At 39.0% G+C, this 23,052-nt stretch overlaps 6 non-coding genes across 6 annotated transcripts; 4 read left to right on the top strand and 2 right to left on the bottom strand.

Moving 5' to 3' along the window:
• Positions 1-11,542: 11,542 nt before the first annotated feature.
• Positions 11,543-11,614, top strand: trnad-guc (transfer RNA aspartic acid (anticodon GUC)). The gene has a single exon. It is a non-coding gene; the product is annotated as a tRNA-Asp (tRNA).
• Positions 11,615-12,251: 637 nt separating this feature from the next.
• On the top strand, positions 12,252-12,324 carry trnak-uuu (transfer RNA lysine (anticodon UUU)). Its single transcript has one exon. It is a non-coding gene; the product is annotated as a tRNA-Lys (tRNA).
• A 1,105-nt stretch (positions 12,325-13,429) lies between these two features.
• On the top strand, positions 13,430-13,503 carry trnan-guu (transfer RNA asparagine (anticodon GUU)). The gene has a single exon. It is a non-coding gene; the product is annotated as a tRNA-Asn (tRNA).
• A 1,852-nt stretch (positions 13,504-15,355) lies between these two features.
• On the bottom strand, positions 15,356-15,427 carry trnae-cuc (transfer RNA glutamic acid (anticodon CUC)). The gene has a single exon. It is a non-coding gene; the product is annotated as a tRNA-Glu (tRNA).
• A 4,146-nt stretch (positions 15,428-19,573) lies between these two features.
• trnas-aga (transfer RNA serine (anticodon AGA)) lies at positions 19,574-19,655 on the bottom strand. The gene has a single exon. It is a non-coding gene; the product is annotated as a tRNA-Ser (tRNA).
• Positions 19,656-22,189: 2,534 nt separating this feature from the next.
• Positions 22,190-22,272, top strand: trnal-cag (transfer RNA leucine (anticodon CAG)). The gene has a single exon. It is a non-coding gene; the product is annotated as a tRNA-Leu (tRNA).
• Positions 22,273-23,052: the final 780 nt, after the last annotated feature.

Here is a 23,052-nt window from a genome sequence, read left to right as displayed (position 1 = left end):
AGCTCAGTTGGTAGAGCGGAGGACTGTAGAGGCATAATGCTGAAATTCTTAGGTTGCTGGTTCAACTCTGGCTCGAAGGAGTACTCTTTTCCAGAGTTTCCCTTCAGGGATCCATAAAGAATAAATGATTTTGATGTAGAGATGGACAGACGACCCAAAAGCATAATACTTCTTGTCATACATAAGAAAAAAAAAGAAGACGTGGGGGAGATAGAGTTAAGCCCCGACAGAATAGAGAATTACAGACAAAAGTTGTGAAATAGTGCCAAGTGTGACCAGAAGAATTGGGAAAAAAACTAGCTTCTCTTTTCAACTGTTTTGTACAAAACAAAAGATAACTTTCACCGAATCCCTCAGTTAAAACACAGTCAATATTTGTCTCACAAACAGTCTCAATGTCCAATTTAAATCATTTATCCGACAGAATTGAAACTTTAACTTACCCCCGCTGTTTGAAATTGCTTCCTTGTCTTTTGGATTTCAGAGTTGAATCAGCAGAGCTCTCCGTGGTTTCTGACCCTCTGTCTCTCAAAGATGTTTGGCGAGGTTTAGAGGCAGGTGACCATCAGATCCCTGGATGCATGCCCTCATCAGTCACCAGCAAGTCCCGATCTGATCCCTCCTTGAAATCCTGCCAACAACACCAAGTTTCCTGTGGAAGTTTCTTGTACAGCAAAGGAGGAATTTTGGATTGGAGAAGAGACCTTGTTGAAACAAAATAAAGACAGGCTGCAAACTGAATTAAAGGTCTACGTATTCGGTGAAAAGGTTTAATTGTTTTCTCAAGAAAAACAATCAGATGACAAGAACAGCTCTCACAATGCACAAAGTTACAGAGTGACCACATTTCTGTGTGAATACAATCAGTAACACACTTCTTTATATCTAGTGCCCCCAGAGGAAAAAAACATCCCTTGTTTGGAAAACGGTTTAATCTGAAAGTGGACCTTAGGCAGACAGTTGGAGCTCTTACATTTTTCTGAATCTGCCACTCCTTGTTTCAAGTTTCTTGACCGGTCATTCTATCTTAGCTGAAAAAAGACATCTTGTCTCTTGGATAGGCTATGGTCTCGAACTAGGATCAACTATGATAAACACCGCTTTAGACAACTGTTTCTGTCAGTTTCCACGTCATCTATTCTTCAAGGAAATGGTGTGGAGTCATAACAAACCCTACCAGTCTGTTGTGGCCAGCGCTCTGTTCTCCTCCGTCATCTGCTGGGGCAGCAGCATCGGAGCCAGCGATAAAAACAGACTGAACAAACTGATCAGGAAGGCTGGCTCCGTGATCGACTGCAAACTGGACACACTTGAAGCTGTGGTGGAGAGGAGGTCGCTGAACAAACTGTTATCTATCATGGATAACCCTGACCATCCTCTCCACCCCACACTGGTCCAACAGAGGAGCAGCTTCTCTAAGAGGCTCCGACAGCTTCGATGCCGCACGGACCGCTACAGGAAATCATTCATTCCACAAACAATAACACTTTTTAACACGTCATCACTGGGTGGTAGATGAGACTTTTGGACACCACACTACTGCACTAATGCAACCTGGACATTTGGTTTATTTAAATTTACATTTTAGCATATTATTTAAGCAGTTGCACATTTTTGTTCCCCCATCCTGTACATATTCACATATTTGTTCTTTTTACTTTATTCGTATTATTATTTCATGTATATTGTATGTATGTATATTTTTCCAAGTATTTCATTTACACTTATATTTGTGCTTTGTGACTGATTTTTGCTGCTGTTACACAGGAATTTCCCATTTTTCTTGGGATCAATAAACATCTATCTATCTATCTATCTAACCCAGTTGTCTCCTACAAGGAGAAACACACAGATGACAGATACAGAAGTCATATACTCTGAGGAACATTTGAGATCTTATTATGAATAATTAATATGAAAATCATTGGTTAAATGTAATTTTCCATTACAAGTTACTGTTTGAAAAAAAGAAAAGAATTGTTATTGAGATAGAGGCAGATGAAGTGTTTATGACCCATCAATGATGACAAAAAGATACATCCGCTGTTGGGGGTCTGCTTTAAAGGAAATGGTCCTCTTTAAAAGTGTTGGGGTTCTAGCGATCAACTAATGAGGAAGAATCTGACTAATCTAAATCAACCAAAAACAAGTCCACAAACTTATTCTTTCAAATCTTACACCTGAATCCTTAAAGTACTGACCATTCCCTGACCAGGAATTGAACCCGGGCCGCGGCAGTGAGATCGCCAAATCCTCCAAAAGAATGACTCCTGGCTAGACCTTCAGAAGGCAGGACATGACAGATTACACATCTGTCACATAGTCAGTTTGTATTCTTAAATACCAAGTCTCTTGCTGTTCCTTGACTAGTTGGCCCCCCCTGCTTTGCAGTTTCTATCAATGTAAAGTGAAGCGGAGGATGGAACAATTTGGAGGCATAATGGAGAACTAGCTTTACAAATTTGCCGTGACCCGAATTGGAACCGGGGTTGCTGCTGCCACAACACACTAACTAACCATAGAGTATAGAGTACTAACCACTATACAATCACGGCCACTTGGAACCAGTAGGGCCTTGTTATTGTGAAAGCATAGTGGGAACTCTGAATATCAACTCTACTGATATTTTCCCGCTTTCCCTGATTGTTGACTAAGAATTGAAAATTTCTTGGATGGTTTATCTAGCACTGCTGATTCTGTCTTCAGGGACACATTTATTTTCAAGGAAAAATGATTAGCAAGCAAAAACAGAAAACCAACAACAAGAGCTTGATTATTGGTGTAGTTGACTGACACTTAGTGGCTTAGATGAATTTACACACATTTTGAAATAATAATTACTCATCATTTGGCTATTTAAAGATGTACATTTTCTTTGTAGAGTTTGTCGGGGGGGGGGGGGGGGGGGGGGGTAAAGTTGGAAATGACGAAGAAGGGATTTTGTCGCTAAAGAGCACTACGAGCTAGCCAGGAGTCAAACCTATAATCTTCTGATCTGTAGTCAGACACGTTATCCATTGCGCCAAAGCTAGGGAGCAATAATCTCATGGGGGGGGGAAGAAGACGAAAAAGGGGAAGAGGTAGGGAAGAAGGAAAAAGAGGAAAAGGAAGAGGAAAAAGGAGGAAAAAAGAGGAAATGAGAGAAAAGATGAGAAAGATGCTAAATTAAACACAAAGGAAAATCACATCTACAAAAATAGATCTGGTGGATGTGACTCCTTAATGGTCTAGTGGCTAGGATTCAGTGATCTCAGCGCCGTGGCCTGGGTTCAATTCCCGGTCAGGGAATGGTCAGGACTTGACATATTCAGGTGTAACATTTGAAAGAGTAAGTTCCTGGACTTGTTTTTGGTTGATTTAGATTAGTCAGATTCTTCCTCATTAGTTTAACACTAGAACCCCAACACTTTTAAAGAGGACCATTTCCTTTAAATCAGACCCCGACAGTGGATGTATCTTTTTGTCATCATTGATGGGTCATAAACACTTCATCTGCCTCCATCTCAATAACAATTCTTTTCATTTTTTCAAGCAGTAACTAAACCCCTAACCAACATTTTCTACCTGAAAACCAATGTATGTGAAAGTCAAGTAATGTTATTTTGGATTCAGGTCAAAATTTTGACATTTTAGTGCAATGCAAAGGTGCATAACAGATTGCTTTCTATTTACGTGGAGCGATGCAAAGCAGGGGTGGCCAACTAGTCAAGGAACAGCAAGAGACTTGGTATTTAAGACTACTACTACATTCATGTTGACAGCCCCCAGGACAGGGGGACCAAAGAGCTGTGTTGTGTTTTTGAGAACTATGGACTGACTCAGCATGTGACGGAGCCCACCCACAATAAGGGGCACACTCTGGACTTGATTGTCTCCAAAGGTCTGAACATTTCCAAGGTTGTGGTGACTGACGTTGCTCTCTCAGATCATTCCTGTGTTTTCTTTAACGGCACTATCTCTGTGCCCAAAAGTGTCCAAACAAAGATAATCAGAAAACGGTATATCACTGAAAACACCAGTGACACATTTATACAGCTTTTCTCCTCCACACCAGCCCTCTCTGGGCTCTCAGTCACTGAGCTTGTAGATAATTTCAACTGTAAAATTACAAATGTTATTGATGCCATTGCTCCCACTAAGGTCAAAGTTGTATCTGGTAAGAAAAGATCTCCATGGAGAAATGTCCTACTGGTGAGAACAGAAAAAAGAGAGTGTAGGAAAGCTGAACGAAGGTGGCGAAAAACAAATCTCCTGGTCCATTATAACTCCTATAAAGAGAGACTTCGCATTTATAATTTGGAACTGAGGAATGCAAGAAGGTCCTTTTTCTCTGATATTATCTCTAGAAACAATAATAATTCACGTGCTTTGTTTGCTACTGTTGATAGGTTAACAAACCCTCCAGTACCAGTAGCATCTGAACTTTTATCTACCAAGGCCTGCAATGACTTTGCCTCCTTCTTCAAAGACAAAATTCAAAAGATTAGACAAACAGTCAGTGCCTCCATATCAAGTTCAGGATATGTGTTGTCACAGTGTTCAAGCAAAAATAGTTCCAATATGACAGAATTTCACACGATCAACCATACAAACCTGGAGGACATTATTCAACATCTGAAAACCTCGACCTGTTGCCTTGATGTTCTACCAACGGGACTTTTCAAAAATGTTTCCAATTGTTTGACTTCTGATCTTCTACAGATTGTGAACACATCTCTTCTTTCAGGAATCTTTCCACAGGCCCTGAAAACTGCAGTAATCAAGCCACTCTTAAAAAAGAACAACCTAGACAAGTCACTAATGAGCAACTATAGGCCAATATCAAACCTTCCGTTTTTAAGTAAAATCATTGAAAAAGTAGTCTTTCAACAACTCAACCATTTCTTGTCACTAAGCAACAGTTTTGATACCTTTCAGTCGGGTTTCCGACCACACCACAGCACTGAAACGGCTCTTGTCAAAGTCTTTAATGACATCCACCTTAACACAGATAATGGCAAAATTTCAATCTTAGTATTACTTGATCTCAGTGCTGCATTTGACACGGTCGACCACGACATACTACTAGACCGATTGGAAAACTGCGTTGGCCTTTCTGGCTTAGTACTAAACTGGTTTGAATCCTACCTAAAGAATAGGGATTACTTTGTGTCTATAGGTAATTATGCATCTGAGCGTACAAATATGACGTGCGGAGTTCCGCAAGGCTCCATTCTGGGGCCTCTTCTGTTTAACATCTACATGCTTCCACTGGCTCAGATTATGGAGAAAAACAAAATAAGTTACCATAGTTATGCGGACGACACACAAATTTACATAACCTTATCGCCAGGGGACTATAGTCCAATACAAAAACTGACTAAGTGCATCGAACAAATTAACGGCTGGATGTGCCAGAACTTTCTGAAATTAAATGAAGGAAAAACTGAGGTGGTTGTTTTTGGAGCAAGAGAGGAACGATTAAAAGTCTGCGCTCAGCTTCAAACAACAATGTTAAAAACAACAGACAAAGCCAGAAATCTTGGTGTAGTCATGGACTCAGACCTGAACTTTAACAGCCACATTAAGACAATTACAAAGTCAGCCTACTATCACCTTAAGAATATATCAAGGGTTAAAGGACTTATGTGTCAACAGGATTTGGAAAAACTTGTCCATGCCTTTATCTTCAGTAGACTTGACTACTGTAACGGGGTCTTTACAGGTCTCCCTAAAAAATCAATCAGACAGCTGCAGCTGATTCAGAACGCTGCTGCTCGAGTCCTCACTAAGACCAAGAGACTGGATCACATCACTCCAGTTCTGAAGTCTTTACACTGGCTTCCTGTGTCTCAAAGAATTGATTTCAAAGTACTCTTGCTAGTTTATAAATCACTTAACGGTTTAGGTCCAAAATATATTTCTGATCTGCTACTACACTATGACCCCCCCAGACCTCTCAGGTCATCTGGGACAGGTCTACTTTCTGTCCCCAGAGTCAGAACTAAACAGGGTGAAGCAGCTTTCAGTTTCTATGCTCCTCATATCTGGAATAAACTCCCAGAAACCTGTAGATCCGCTGCTACTCTCAGTTCTTTTAAATCAAGGCTGAAGACCTTTCTATTTGATGCTGCCTTTCTTTAAATGACTAATCATTTCTTTAAATTTCTTATGCTGCACTGTAAATTTTATTCTTGTGTTTTATGTTTCTCTTTGTTTTTAACTGTCTATTCATGTGTTTTACCGGTTTTTAATGCTTGTGATTTTTAACTGTTTTTACTTGTGTTTTATCTGTTTAACTGATTTTGTGTAAAGCACTTTGAATTGCCTTGTTGCTGAAATGTGCTATACAAATAAAGCTGCCTTGCCTTGCCTTGCCTTACATTCTATAAAGCTACTCTGAGATGGTCATTCATTTTTTTGTATTGAATTTCTGCAACAAAAGAAATAAAATGCATGTGCAAAACACAATCTCTTATCAATACAATATTCTGTCTATTGTGTAAAGGCATACCTGACACATCTAAAATAATGAAGTTAGCTGATGATAGAGTTTTTTTTGTCATTGTGTTATGATTGACTAAATGTTCCTGTTGGAGGAGAACATGTGTTAGTGTTTGGAATAATTATTGGATTTTGAAACAAGTTTGCAGTGTTTTGTTAGACATAGTGTGTAGTGTTAGGGTATTATTGTATTTTGAAAATTAGTTTTGGAGTTTAGTTTACAATGTGTGATTTTGAGCATGAAATTAACTGTTTTGCCAGTTGTGTGCTTTGTGTGTGTTGGTGTGTTAAGAGTTTAGGAAACTTGTTAAAAGTATTGAAAAATCTGTCATAGCAATTGTAAAAAACTGTAATATAAAAGAAAGTTGATGTGTATATGCATTAATAAAAAAGAAAGTTAATGTGTATATGCATTAATATAAAACAAAGTTGATGTGTATATGCATTAATAAAAAAGAAAGTTGATATGTATATGCATTAATAAAAAAGAAAGTTGATGTGTATATGCATTAATCAAAAAGAAATTTGATGTATATATGCATAAATCAAAAATAAAGTTATATGTATATGCATTAATGAAAAAGAAAGTTGATGACATAATGAATAGTGATGATATAATAAAAAGACAATTGATATGTATATGCATTAATCTATAAAAAAGTTGATGTTAAAATGAATAGTGATGATGATATAATTAATGTGTATATGCATAAATCTAGAAGAAAGTTGATGTGTTTATGCTTTAATATCAATGAAAGTTGATGTGTGTATGCATTAATCTATAAAAAAAGTTGACGTCATAATGAATAGTGACGATGACATAATGAATGTGTATATACATTAATCTAAAAGAAATTTGATGTGTATATGCATTTATTAAAAAGAAAGTTGATGTGTGTATGCATTTATTTAAAAGAAAGTTGATGACATAATGAATGGTGATGATATAATAAAAAGAAAGTTGATGTGTATATGCATTAATCTAGTAAAAAAAGTTGATGTTAAAATGAATAGTGATGATGACATAATGAATGTGTATATGCATTAATCTAAAAGAAAGTTGATGTCATAATGAATAGTGATGATGACATAATGATGAATGGTGATGATATAATAAAAAGAAAGTTTATGTGTATGTGCAATAATCTATAAAAAAAGTTGATGTCATAATGAATAGTGATGATTACTGTAATGAGGACCAGTTGTTCCACATGACTAGGATCTAAGTTTGCACGCTGTGGACTCAACACATTTCCAGCTGTGCTAAAAACCCGCTCAGAAAACAGCTGGCCTTATATCTGGGGTCAAGGAGAGCTGCAAGCAGAAATGTGGAGTTTGCAAAAATTGGTTCAAAATGCCATCCTAGTTCTTTGCTCAGATTGGCTGCCAGTTTCCCTGCTGCTGTGCCTAACCTTTCCCTGGACTCAGCCGCAACATCTTGGCCCAGCCCCACTGTGGCATCCTGATCATCATCACCAGCCAGGAATTGATCTGATTCATCCTCAGATTCCTCACCAGCATGCAGTGACCTGATGATGGCGCAGGGCCATCCAGGAGGGGGATGACCTCAAAGATGGAGGCGCTGGGTTTTGAGGGCGCCCGTGTGACCTCCTCAAAAGGACTAAGAACAGTGAGCATGTCTGATGCTAACCCCCACTCATTTGGATAGATGATTGTAGAATCTTTACCCATGTTAGAATGCCAAGCCCTGCGCTGCTCCACCAGCCGCTGGAGCATGTAGAAAGTATTGTTCCACCTTGTTTTTTCATCTGTTATGAGCGTGTGCTGGGGGAGGTTCTACTGTGTTTGGAGCTCATGTAATCTGTTGCTGGCTTTGCTTGAGCGATGAACATGACCAGATATGCTCCTGGCTTTGGAGAGAAGGGATGAATAGTGATGATATCATAATTAATGGTGATGATACAATGAATAGAAAGTTGATTTGTACATGCATTAATATCAAAGAATGTTGATGTGTATATGCATTAATATCAAAGAAAGTTGATGTCATAATGAATTGTGATGATGATATAATGAATGTGTATATGCATTAATCAATAAGAAAGTTGATGTGTATATGCAGAAATCTAAAAAAACTTGATGCGTATATGCGTTAATCTAAAAGAAAGTTGATATGTTTATGCATTTATTAAAAAGAAAGTTGATGTGTGTATGCATTAATCTAAAAGAAAGTTGATATGTTTATGCATTTATTAAAAAAAGAAATGTTGATGTGCGTATATGCGTTAATCTAAAAGAAAGTTGAAATGCATTTATTAAAAAGAAAGTTGATGTGTATGCATTAATAAAAAAGTTGAATGTTTATGTTATAAAGAAATGGTGATGCATTTATAAAAAGAAAGTTGATGTGTACATGTCATTAATAAAGTTAAAATTGATGTGCATATGCATTTATTAAAAGAAAGTTGATGACATGATGAAAAGTGATGATGACATAATGATGATAAATCAAAAATTAAGTTAATGAGTATATGCATTAATCTAAAAGAAAGTTGATGTGTATATGCATTAATATCAAAGAACGTTGATGTGTATATGCATTAATATTAAAGAAAGTTGATGACATAATGAATAGTGTTGATGACATAATGAATATTGAATGATGATGATATAATAAAAAGAAAGTTGATGTGTATATGCATTTATTAACCGGCATGTTATTTTAAGCATGCAATTGATATGAGTTGATCAAAAATTGTTATATTTATTGCTGATTAGAAAACTATTTACATGACAGCATCGAGCTTCAGATCAATGGTGTTGTCATGGTAACAAACAAACTATATACAGAACGTTTTGCAACAATTAATACAACACATGCGGTTGCAATTATGAAGTAAAATGTAATGAACAAGTCTTTTCATACTCAGTATAACTTTCTTTTTTTAACTTTTTATTTTTTTATGATCATTGTGACTTTTTTTGTTTTTGGTTCTTTTTTATTTTTTTTTATTTCGACACCAGGTATATGTGTGTGTGTGTGTGTGTGTGTGTGTGTGTGTGTGAGTAAGAGAGAGACACAGAGAGAGAGAGGGGGCGGGGGGGGGGGGGGGGGGGGGGCAGCTGGCAGTTAAAAAAAAAAAAATCTCCGATGGCAGAGACGCAACAGGAGTTGCATTTAAACCAAGCAGCATGTCTGAAACCCACGTTCACCAGAAATCTACTGGTTACTATGTAAGGACTACAAACCCCACGTTCACCAGAAATCTACTGGTTACTATGTAAGGACTACAAACCCCACGTTCACCAGAAATCTACTGGTTACTATGTAAGGACTACAAACCCCACGTTCACCAGAAATCTACTGGTTACTATGTAAGGACTACAAACCCCACGTTCACCAGAAATCTACTGGTTACTATGTAAGGACTACAAACCCCACGTTCACCAGAAATCTACTGGTTACTATGTAAGGACTACAAACCCCACGTTCACCAGAAATCTACTGGTTACTATGTAAGGACTACAAACCCCACGTTCACCAGAAATCTACTGGTTACTATGTAAGGACTACAAACCCCACGTTCACCAGAAATCTGCTGGTTACTATGTAAGGACTACAAACCCCACGTTCACCAGAAATCTACTGGTTACTATGTAAGGGGTTACTAAGGACTAAACCGAAGTTAAAAACAAACCTGAAGCTGAAGAAACCCTAAACGTTAACGGAACAGATCCGCAGACCGAATTGACTGACGGAGCAGGAGAGAGCGAGAGAGAGAGCGAGAGAGAGCGCATTTCTCCATGTTCTGTGTGTGTGTGTGTGTGTGTGTGTGTGTGTGTGTGTGTGTGTGTGTGTGTGTGTGTGTGTGTGTGTGTGTGTGTGTGATTGATCCGAGCGGGTTTGTAGGCGGGGGGGGGCGCTGTGATTATCACAGAACGCTGCGCGGCCAGTTGAGGAGTTGTATTCAATCCGAGCACGGATATTGACTCGTATTACTCGGATAATACTTGTACTCGGCAAAAGTGCTTTAACCGTACCGGATACTCGTTTCAGCCGGATACTCGGATCACCCCTAATATACACATCAACTTTCTTTTTCACTAATGCATATACACATCAACTTTCTTTTTTATTAATGCATATACATATCAACTTTCTTTTTGATTCATCATCACTATTCATTATGTCATCATCACTATTCATTATGACATCAACTTTTTTTATATTAATGCATATACACATCAACTTTTATTGATATCAAAGCATAAACACATCAACTTTTATTGATATTAATCCATATACCATCAACATTCTTTGATATTAATGCATATACACATCAACTTTCTTTTTAATAAGTGCATATACACATTCAATTTAGTTTTTTATTAATGCATATACATATCATCTTTCTTTTAGATTTATGCACATACACATCAACTTTCTTTTTGATTTATCATCACAATTCATTATGACATCAACTTTCTTTTTGATTAAGATAAGATGGTGCTTGAACATGAAGAGCTTTGTAGGTGAGAAGAAGGATTTTAAATTCTATTCTGGATTTTACAGGAAGCCAATGCAGAGAAGCCAAACCAGGAGAGATGTGATCTCTTTTCCTGGTTCCTATCAGAACACGTGCTGCAGCATTCTGGATCAGCTGAAGAATCTTTATGGACTCTTTTAAGCAACCTGATAATAAAGAACTGGAGTAATCCAGCTTAGAAGTAACAAATGCGTGGACTAGTTTTTCTGCATCAATTTTCGACAGGATACTCCTGAATCTCTGAATGTGATGACTACTGCACTGGGGAAACTTCGGCAGGCCTGGCCACGATTTCACGTCAGGGAGATTTTTCCGTGAATGTCATGGAGAGTTTAACTTCGCAGAGTTTGATTGTGATTTGATTACTGCAAATGTTCAAAAAGCTACAAAAAAGAGATTTTAAACTAGATTCAGTCACAGATGCTTTGTCATGGATTTGAATGATAGCAAATATGTAGTAAACCTAAATATTTCTACATGCATTGACTGTGGTCTGAATGTTGGAATAGCGCCACCTATTTCTTGATGTGCCAAATATTAAGCTTGGTCATTCCTCGTTAGTATAATGGACAGTATCTCCGCCTGTCACGCGGAAGATCGGGGTTCGATTCCCCGACGGGGAGATTTTTCTACCAGCTAACCAATGCTACAAGGCCTCGAGGAAGCGAGGAAGCGTGGGACTACTCGGGAAAGTGGACCTTTGCTCAAGCTGTGTTCAGCATGGGAGGAGAACTCCTGATCCAAAATGGGAATATTTTCAAGCGATGGAATGAACGAAACGTCACAAGGCGAAGCAGGAGTTTGAAGAGTGTCAAGTCTGGCCACCTTAGAATTCCGGTTATGCTCTTTGCAGACGATGTGGTTCATTTGGCTTTATCAGGCATTGATCTACAGCTTCCACTGGGGTGAATCATGAGGGGGAAAGCGTGCCTTGGCTCAGGCTGTGTTCAGCATGGGAGGAGAACTCCTGACCCTAAATGGGAATATCGTCAAGCAATGGAAAAAGCATATCTACTGGACATGAACAGCACCTCACAAGGCGCAGCAGACGGTGGAAGAGCAACTGTATTGATCTCTTGTTATTTTCCAGATTGGTTCAGCTGCTAAATTTAAATTATCAGTCAGGATTTACTGACTAACTGACCGACTGACTGACTCCTAACTGACCTCAGGCCTCAACACCAACAGCAATTTCATGTGTTAACAGGTCGAGTTTTACATTTAGGTCGACACTTGATTTCACAGTCACTTGCTTTTGAAGCCTGGGTAGCTCAGTTGGTAGAGCATCAGACTTTTAATCTGAGTGTCCAGGGTTCAAGTCCCTGTTCAGGCGTAGAGTTGCACGTTCTGCTAGATGAGTTGTCCATTTGACATGCTTGTATGGACATGGACAAATTCAGACACTATCATATCATGTGTGTTCCATGCGCAAGTCTTTAAAAAGAATTTTGACTGTTTTTCAAGCAGGTTTGTATCATAACAATGTTGTTGGTAAGTCTAAATGAACAACGGGCAACCTACATCCATCTTGCTAGCACCCACATCTCTGTACTCATCTCCCTGCTTGGATAGTATGTCCAAGGACATACCATTTATGGTCTATAACCCTTTTCATTGGTTTGCTACCACTCTTAAATAATTCCTTTCATTGTATCAATCTCAGAAATAACCAAAGAATGACAAATTCCATTCATGTGCTTGTGTTCAACCACCTGTCACTGTAGTTTTAGCAGCAGTAGTGTTTTTTAGTTTTTTTAAAACACCTGCCCCGTGTGAGGGTTGAGCTCACGACCTTCAGATTATGAGACTGACGCGCTGCCAACTGCGCCAACAAGGCAACAAAAGACATTGCAATGGTTGGTCTCAGTCTTTGGATGGTATAGGTAGCGCCCCGTCAGACATGTCATTTAATTTACTATATAATCATTTTTGAGACAGGTCCTACTGAAGATCTGTTGGATCAGTCAGGACGGCCGAGTGGTCTAAGGCGGTGTGTTTAGGTTGCAGTCTCCACTGGATGCGTGGGTTCAAATCCCACTTCTGACAGCTAGTATTTTCATTTGGAACTAATGTCTAAGAGTTGATATTGGGAATAAAGAACTTAGCAGTTCTTTGTATTTAAGAGGAAATGAATGTGCATGAGAAACGCAATTCCAAGTGCAGCGTTTTGTGAGCATCTTTATTGTCAACACATGTAAAGTTCCTTAGGGGCCCGTAGTGGATGAAATGGTAAAACATTTGGCCCTGGATGCATAGAATTCCTGCCATATTGAGCGACAAAGTTTGGGTGTCCTGAAAAAAGGGTCTTGAACTCTATCTCGCCGACCTCTTTTTTTTACTGTTTCTTGTTATGTCACGGCAAGAAGTATTATGCTTTTGAGTCGTTTGTCCATCTCTACATCAGAATCAGAAATAAAAAAAAACATCAGACATATGCAGTCTCTGTGGCGCAATAGGTCAGCGCAGTCGGCTGTTAACCGAAAGGATGGTGGTTCAAGTCCACCCAGGGACGTTTGTTGCTTAAATAATCTGGAGTGAGCCAACTCTGGGATTTATCCTTCTTCAGGAGAATATAGAGCATCCTGAAGATAACCCAAGTGGCCTTATGTCTATCAGAAGATACAGTTCTGGAAACCATGTACATATTAATCTTTACAGTCATCAGAGATGGGAAGTAACGAAGTACAAATACTTTGTTAACAAAATAACGAAGTACAAACACTTCATTACTGTACTCAAGTAGATTTTGCGGATATTTTTACTTTCCTCTTTATTTTTTTGGCGACTTTTTACTTTTACTCCTTACATTTTACCACAATATCGGTACTTTCTACTCCCTACATTTTACAAAATTGGCTTGTTACTTTAGTTTTGTACTAAAGGTTGTCTATCAGGTGTGATTTGGAGTCCATGTCGGAGAATAGCGCGGACACGCACCTCACACCACGAGCAGGCGCGCACGGCACACAGAGACAAAAGTGAGAGAAAAGAAAAAGAGACTAGCTGTCTGGAGGATAACCAGTTGAGATCGTGTGCGTCTTTGAGAACTGTAAGTCATAGAACTGATGTTGTCAGTTCATGTAAGCCTGTTGTTGTATTGGTCTGTAGTTCTGGTACATTTAAAAGTTAGCTTGTTTACGTTCTTCTACTGTTGGCTAGGTTACACCTGGCTGTTGATTCGATATAATGGTGATTGTTGAACGTCCTTGCTCATTAAGATAATGTAATTAGTAGTTGGTTTATTATTATTATTTACTAGCATATATGATTCCTATACATTGTGTATGGTAGCCTTTACAATGTTGTTTATTTCATTTATTACCACACACACATTCATAGCAGAGCTGCCCCCCCATGTTTATACTGATGATTGATTGTAATAAATCAACAGAGAGAAGTTGTCTCCATCTGTGTTTTAACAGACACACCTGGGCCGAAGTTGGAAACCACAATTAGCTTTAAATCCAGTTCTAATCTAGTCCTCACTAAATTTTAAATAATTTCCCTGGAGTTACCATTATTTAAAAAAAAAAATGTAATCTAATTAAATTGGAACATACACAGACTTCTCACAAAATCACACTTGAATTCATATCTTGCTACTCGGTCAGAATCTTTTTAACCTGGAGTCCCAGTCTCTGTCAATATAAATAGGCTATATGTTTATATATGTTTTAGGCCTATTGGCAGACGGCCATTTAAAATGTAGGCAATGGCATATAAAGAATAAAGAATAAAGAGTCTATTCTCCATGTCCACTGTAGTTTCTCAGTGTGCTATCTAGTAACATGTGTCTGGTCCAGGGAGCTTTGTTATTCATAAGGCTACTTTTACTTTTATATTTTAAGTATATTGCTAAGCCTGTACAGATGGAGGAGAGATGAAATGTGTCAGTAATATAGGAGATTGTTGGCTGGAAGTATGGAGATACTAATATGCATTACTTAAAAGGAGAAAACTAAAAATATTCTATGGTCATGTAAGTATGTGTTTTCCAAGCATTCTGCAGGTGAATATAGAGCAGCCCAAAGATAACCCAAGTGGCCTTACCTTTATCTGAAGGTACAGTTCTGAAAACCATGTACTGTACATATTAATCTTTACGGTCATTGGTATGCAAGTCACTTGATGTAATACAAGCAAATACATAAGGCCAGACAGAGACAAAAAGTGAGAGAAAAGAAAAAGAGACTAGCTGTCTAAAGGATAACCAGTTGAGATTGTGTGCGTCTTTGAGAACTGTAAGTCATATAACTCATGTTGTCAGTTCATTTAAAATAATGAGGAAGAATTTGACAAATCAAAATCAAGTCCAGGAACTTATTCTTTCAAACATCACACCTGAGTCTCTCAAGTCCTGACCATTCCCTGACCGGGAATCGAACCCGGGCCGCGGCGGTGAGAGCGCCGAATCCTAGCCACTAGACCATCAGGGAGTCACATCTATCAAATTTATCTTTGTAGATGTGAGTTTTCTTTTCACTTACTGGAATGACTCATATTGTTTTAGGCGAGGAATGGCGCCTGGCTAGAGCTTCAGAAGGCAGGCCATGACAGATTACACATCTGTCACATAGTCAGTTTGTAGTCTTAAATACCAAGTCTCTTGCGGTTCCTTGACTAGTCGGCCACCCCTGCTTTGCATCGCTCCAGGTATGTAGAAAAAAAATCTGTTATGCACCTTTGCATTGCGCTAAAATGTCAAAATTTGGACCTGAATCCAACAATAACATTACTTGACACTCACATACATTGGTTTTCAGTTAAAAATGTTGGTTAGGGGTTTAGTTACTGCTTGAAAAAATGAAAAGAATTGTTATTGAGATGGAGGCAGATGAAATGTTTATGACCCATCAATGATGACAAAAGGATACATACACTGTCTGGGTCTGATTTAAAGGAAATGGTACTCTTTAAAACGTTAAACTAATGAGGAAGAATTTGACAAATCAACGAAAAACTTGCTCTTTTAAATCTGGGATGTAATCAGGGAGTTACATCTATCAAATTTAATTTAACATATTGTTGGTTATATTGTTTTAGGCAAGAAATGGCTCATGGCTAGAGATTTAGAAGGCAGTGGTGCAAAATGCAAAACTGCCTGTTTCGATTTAATTACATGGTAATAATACAAAAACAGAGGTGTAGTGATTACTTGGAAATGCTTCAGGTAGTTTCTGAAATAAAAAACATGAATCAGTGGTGGAAAATGCAAAACTGTTTCTATTTTATTACGTAGTACTATTACAGTGACAGAGGTGTAGTGATTACCTGGAAATACTTCCGGTAGTTACTGTCAAACAACCATGAATCAGTGGTGGAAAATGCAAAACTGCCTGTTTCAATTTTATTACATGGTAATATTAGAATAACAGAGGTGCAGAGATTAGAGGTGCAGAGATTACCTGGAAATACTCACCATGAAATATGTCTTGTCCTTCACGCACGTAACGCTGTGCAATCTGACCAGCAGCTAAACACCTTCCACCATCAAGCACTGGCGACCGGGATCCTTGTAACACGTTTATTTGAGTAACAAAGGGTGAAACTGGGAGAAAACACAATGACCAGTTACTTAGATAGTAATGAGTCACAGATATTAAACAAAGATAATTGTAAAAACAATATAACTACACAACAGGCTAGCAAAAATGTAAGATGAAATAAAGAAACACGTAATGTATTGTTATACAGTGTACGTAGTATAACCTATGTTGGGTATCTAAATAAACTAAGATATACTTACATGAGGCATTACCCAAGATAAAAGTGGCAAACTAGCTTACTGAAGTATACCGTCAGATAGGGCTGAACAATATTGTGTTTTAGCATCAACATCGCGATGTGCGCATGCGCGAAAGTCACATTGCAGGACGTTACGATGTTGACGCTAATACTTTTTTGCTGCTTGATAGAAAAGTAACCTTTCACCGTTTCTCCTTTACATGATTATTACCATCCGACCGTTCCCCTTTAAGACAGGTAGCCATGTAGGCAACGTGTGTATGTGACGTTAGTCCGATGGGGTTTATTGTTATGGGAAGTGAGGCTCTCCGTGTGTAGAAAAGTAGCCTACCGTTGGCAACAGCTGCCTCTGACACAGTGATGTCATAGTATTTGATGGGTAGTGAGTGACGCTACAGTAGTTGGGGTTTTATGTTCTCCTCAAATACAAACTAAACCCCCTGATTAATGCAACATAATCACAACGTCTCCCGGCCATTTCCCACCGCAGAAAGCTGCTATCAGCCAAGCTAAAGCTAATATAGTTAGCTTAAAGAAACAAGCAGAAAGCTGCTACCAGCCAGGCTAAAGCTAATACAACTAGCCCAAAGAAACAAGAGGCATGCAGGTCTGGTCAGTTTATCAAACTGACGAGCTGGCCTCGCTAGTCGACCACAACCTGAAATTTAGAGGAAGCAACATGCAGTCACTGTCATTCACGTTAACCTGGATTGATTATTATATGAATACAATGGTGTCATGCTAGTCAACCAGAGTATTTCTACCTGACGTCCCTCTCCAAAATCACTTCAGAAGAGTAATGTTAGTCACAGCGCTTAATTGCTTTGGTGTTTGTAAAGCAATAAAGTTCAACAAAGAATATGAAGGTAAATATGGTGCAAATGTGAGAGCGCGTAGATGTGATGTGAGCACTTAGAGAATATGATTTGAGAGCTTGTAGAAAAAAATTCTGTACTTGTACTTTATTTCATTTTTTTTTTCACTTCAGTCACTTTTCCACAGCGGCGAGTCTGCGCCCTCGACATTTGCAACACTTCTTGCGATACATTTGGTGCAAAACTAAGTTGTACCTGTGGACTTAGTCTGTGGAGCTCTGCGCCAACAGGATGGGGGGGAGGGGGCAGCAGGGTTTTTATCCTCAGATGAGGGACAACTCTGTCCGGCTTATTTATGTAGCATGAAAGCTAGCATAAGCTTACTAGCATCTAGCCCGCTTCTAAATACTGTAAATACCTTTAATTATCTCAACACTTTTTAACAGTTAAACTGAAACACTGGAGCTCCAGGTGCTGCAGACGCAGACGGTCCGCCGTCAGTGGGGCTCGGCCAGCGGGGAAACATCGCTAGAAATCTCCGCTGCCGACCTCAACGGGATCTGATCTCCAGCGGGACATGGAAAGCTACAGACCCGGTAGCAGCGGCACAACCCCCCATGAGCCCCCCGCCAGTGTTGGGGGAATAGCAAGCTAGCGTTAGCAAACTAACCAACCAGCCCGCTTAAAAAAAATAAAAATGTAATTTAAAATGCACGCATTATACCCATTGATGGCGGTCCGTCCGTGGCTGCAAGACCTGGAGATCACCGCCAGTGTTTTAGTTTGACTGTTTAAAGTGTTAGGATAATTAAAATGTATTTATTTATAAGCGGTGTTAGTTTGCTAACGCTAGCCTGCTAATCCACCAACACTAGTGGTGAGCGGGTCTGAAGCTATCCATGTCCGTCAGCAGCTGCAGGACCTGGAGCTCACCGCCAGTGTTTCAGTTTGACTGTTAAAAAGTGTTGAGATAATTAAAAAGTATTTGTTTAGAAGCAGGCTGGCTGCTAGTTAGCTAACGCTAGCTTCCATGCTACATAAATAAGCCGGACAGAGTTGTCCCTCACAGAAAAAAACACAGGTAAAATTAAAAAACACTGCATAAGCTTTGCTACTGTGTGTTCATTTAAATATAGGTACACCTACATGTAGGGTGACGAGAAAATGTCAATCACAGACACTGAAGCGTGCTGGGCCCATAACCCAGAGGTTGAGGGATTGAAACCATCCTCTTCTAATTCCTGTGCTTTGTATCAGTATCAAGTCTATTTCCAGTCTGTTGATGTTTAACAAAGCATCTGATGTTGCAAGTGTCTGAAGTGAAATGTCTCCACCTGCTGAAGAGTAAACTTAATGGCATGTTGAGATTATTTCATCCATAAAAAAAGAAACTACAGTGCTCATACTCCTTTATTCCCGCTGTAACACCCATAAAAACTGGAGTGTAATACAGTAAATATACTACACTACAGGTAATAAATACTGTAAATAGAAACTGTAAAACATGTTCAAAGTGCTTGTTGTGCTGTCTACCAGTCAGATTACCACAGGAGGTAATATCTGTTGCAGCTCTTTTAAAGACTCAACCATAATACCTGCTGGAGATGCCAGGTCCTCATACATGTAAAGCATGAGCTCTACCACTGAGCTACATCCCCTGAAGATTTTGAAATTCTTTTGACTTTTTTCTGAGATAGACTTAGACTTATCTTTATTAATCCTTTTGGGATGACTCCCGCAAGGAAATTGAAATATGCGGTGGCTTGAAATCAAACCTGGGCAAAATGCTTGCACTGCTACGATATAAATCATAGTTGAAAAGTAACAAACCTGTTGCCTTTCTGCTGGACAATACAACGTTCACTGCAAATCTTGTAACACAGATTGATAAGAAATACATTGGTGGAGACTGGTTGCTTCCAGTAGTTATGAGATAACACAATATTGTTTATGAAAGCACATCTGCGATTTGGAATACTTTGATGTGTCATTGGTTTGCTACCACTCTTAAAAAACAGCGCTCGTTGTCGGCAGGATTCGAACCTGCGCGGGGAGACCCCAATGGATTTCTAGTCCATCGCCTTAACCACTCGGCCACAACAACGTAATAAGCAGTGCTAGGACTGTTTGCAGAAATGTTCCTGTAGCACCTCAACACACCATATAATGCCTAAACTGCACTTGCAAAATAGCAGGGTGTTCAAATACTTATTTTCCTCACTGTATGATTCCTATGCATTGTGTATGGTAGCCATTACAATGTTATTTATTTATTTTATTACCACACACACAGCCTTAGCAGAGCTAACCCCCCCCCCATCTTTATCCTGATGCTTGATTGTAACAAAGCATCAACAGAGAGAAGTTGACTCCGTTGGTGTTTTAACAGACACACCTGGGCCAAATTGAAAACCAGATTCAGCTTTAAATCTTTTTAAATCCTAATCTAGTCCTCATTAAGTTTCAAATAATTTCACAGGAGTTAGTTATTATTTTTGATCATCAATACCAAATTGAATCTAATTGGATGGGAACATACACAGACTTCTCACAAAATCCCACTTGAATTCATATCTTGCTACTCGGTCAGAATCTTATTAACCTGGAGTCCCAGTCTCTGTCACAAGAAATAAGTTATATGTTTTATATATGTTTTAGGCCTATTGGCAGACAGACATTTAAAATGTAGGCAATGGCAAATAAAGAATAAAGAATAAAGAGCCTTTTGCTGTCTGCGCTCAGCTTCAAACAACAATGTTAAAAACAACAGACAAAGCCAGAAATCTTGGTGTAGTCATGGACTCAGACCTGAACTTTACCAGCCACATTAAGACAATAACAAAGTCAGCCTACTATCACCTTAAGAATATATCAAGGGTTAAAGGACTTATGTGTCAACAGGATTTGGAAAAACTGGTCCATGCCTTTATCTTCAGTAGACTTGACTACTGTAACGGGGTCTTTACAGGTCTCCCTAAAAAATCAATCAGACAGCTACAGCTGATTCAGAACGCTGCTGCTCAGGTCCTCACTAAGACCAAGAGACTGGATCACATCACTCCAGTTCTGAAGTCTTTACACTGGCTTCCTGTGTCTCAAAGAATTGATTTCAAAGTACTCTTGCTAGTTTATAAATCACTTAACGGTTTAGGTCCAAAATATATTTCTGATCTGCTACTACACTATGACCCCCCCAGACCTCTCAGGTCATCTGGGACAGGTCTACTTTCTGTCCCCAGAGTCAGAACTAAACAGGGTAAAGCAGCTTTCAGTTTCTATGCTCCTCATATCTGGAATAAACTCCCAGAAACCTGCAGATCTGCTGCTACTCTCGGTTCTTTTAAATCAAGGCTGAAGACCTTCCTTTTTGATGCTGCCTTTCTTTAAATGACTGCTCATTTCTTTAAATTTATTATGCTGCACTGTAACTTTTATTCTTGTGTTTTATGTGTCTATTTTTTTTAACTGTCTATTCATGTGTTTTACCGGTTTTTAATGCTTATGATTTTTAACTGTTTTTACTAGTGTTTTATCTGTTTAACTGATTTTGTGTAAAGCACTTTGAATTGCCCTGTTGCTGAAATGTGCTATACAAATAAAGCTGCCTTGCCTTTTCTCAATGTCCACTGAAGTTTCTCAGCGTGCTCTCTAGTAACATCAGCAAGGCTACTTTTACTTTCATACTTTAAGTAAATTTCCAAGCCTGTACTTTGTTACTTGTATTTGAGTAAAGAAGTTAAATCAGTACTTCTACTTTTACCAGAGTATTTGTTAACACAATTAAGTCTACTTCTACTTGAGTACGGGAAGTGAGTACTTTGAACACGTAACTTCATCCGTCTTTGCTGTTGCATTGCGTTAACAAATAACTACGTTTGTGTAAAGTAATCGACAGGCTTTATGCCCAGGTTGAGTAGGGAGGGAAATGTAATGCATACCCCTACGTTTTTTCTTCTTTTAATATTTATCATGAAACGAGGAAGCGGTATAGAGCCCTAGTAAACAAAAAGTGAGAAAAACAGCAGTGAGAGAAACAAATCAAGGGACTGGAGAGCAGGAAGAGGGAGAGCCAGAGGAGGAGGAGGAGTTTGGAGAGAGGGCGTGTGATGAAAGTGAGGGCTCTGACACAGAGAGGGATATTCCAGAGGGTGAGGAAGATGAAGAAGAGAGTGAGGAGGAAGAAAACATAAATGGGACAGAGAGAGGAACAGCCAGAGGGACAGCAAGTGGATCCATGTGGATCAAGTACTGCACCGTCAGGTTTGTGATGAAGAAGGTTCTTACTATTTTCAAAGCAGTGCAATTACAATTTCGTTGTAGGTCTGCTGTGTGTCCTTAAAATGGGGCTTTCTGCTGTCAAATTCTTTTTTTTGTTTGAATATGGCTCTGTTTCTTTTTTTTCTTGGCCTACATTTTGAAATGCATGCAGGTACACATGCATACAGTGGTACTATAACAGATTGCCACCCTGGTGACTTTCTTCCATGTCTCCATGTCTTCATATATTTGGGCTGACAGTTGAGAAACCTTCCCTTGTTAACTATGACATGGATGACTGAGAACCTACTGTATCGTGACATGTTTAATTTACTATATTATAATTTTTGAGACAGGTCCTACAAAGTATTTGTTGGATCAGTCAGGATGGCCGAGCGGTCCAAGGCGCTGCGTTCAGGTCGCAGTCTCCACTGGAGGTGTGGGTTCAAATCCCACTTCTGACATCTACTGTTTTTCTGAGACATGATATTGGGAATAAAGCAGTTCTATGTATTTAAGAGGACATGAATGCGCGCAAGAAACTCAATGGCCACTACAGGGTTTTGTGGGCATCTTTATTTTCAACAGATGTAAAGTTACCATGTGTTTGTACACAGTAGACATATCTACTGCTGTCTTCACTGTCTGTGGCAAGTCCTTTAAAACCTGTTCTGACTTGCTTTTTCCCACATCCTCTGAACGCTTAGCTAACTAAATGACTTAAGTTGGCCAATAATTGTTGTGATTGTTGTGTGCCTTTAATACCACACATGTGGATATTATGAAAGAAACTGCCTAGCAAACCCTTGCAACACTTTTAAAGATCCCATGGTGTAATGGTTAGCACTCTGCACTGTAAATCCAGCGATTTAAGTTCAAATCTCAGTAGAACCTGTTTTTATGCCACAGTATAGGTGAAAAAGATCAACCTTTCAACTTTTCACATCTAGTTAAAGTAAGCTAACAGGTTTAATGTCCTTGGTCATTTAGACTGTAAACAGTATGTTGGTGGGGGCATGTTGAGGAGTCACCTGGTCGTTAATGTAATCGGAAGGAGCTCCAAATTTGACAGTATTGACTGAAAGTGATAAGCTTTGAGTAACATGGGGGATACACACTTTGCATTCAGTCTCGTAATCACCACAAAAATTAGGGATCACTGAAATTTGAACTTGTGTTGCTGCAGTCAGAGTATACGGTGCTCATCCTGAATGGGCCAGTATAGTTCATCAGAATTGCTTGTT

Source organism: Etheostoma spectabile, unplaced genomic scaffold (assembly GCF_008692095.1).
Source record: "Etheostoma spectabile isolate EspeVRDwgs_2016 unplaced genomic scaffold, UIUC_Espe_1.0 scaffold00018649, whole genome shotgun sequence".
Classification (NCBI taxonomy): domain Eukaryota; kingdom Metazoa; phylum Chordata; class Actinopteri; order Perciformes; family Percidae; genus Etheostoma; species Etheostoma spectabile.
The sequence above is the reverse complement of the archived record's forward strand: the minus strand, read 5'-3'. Positions and strand labels throughout refer to the sequence as shown.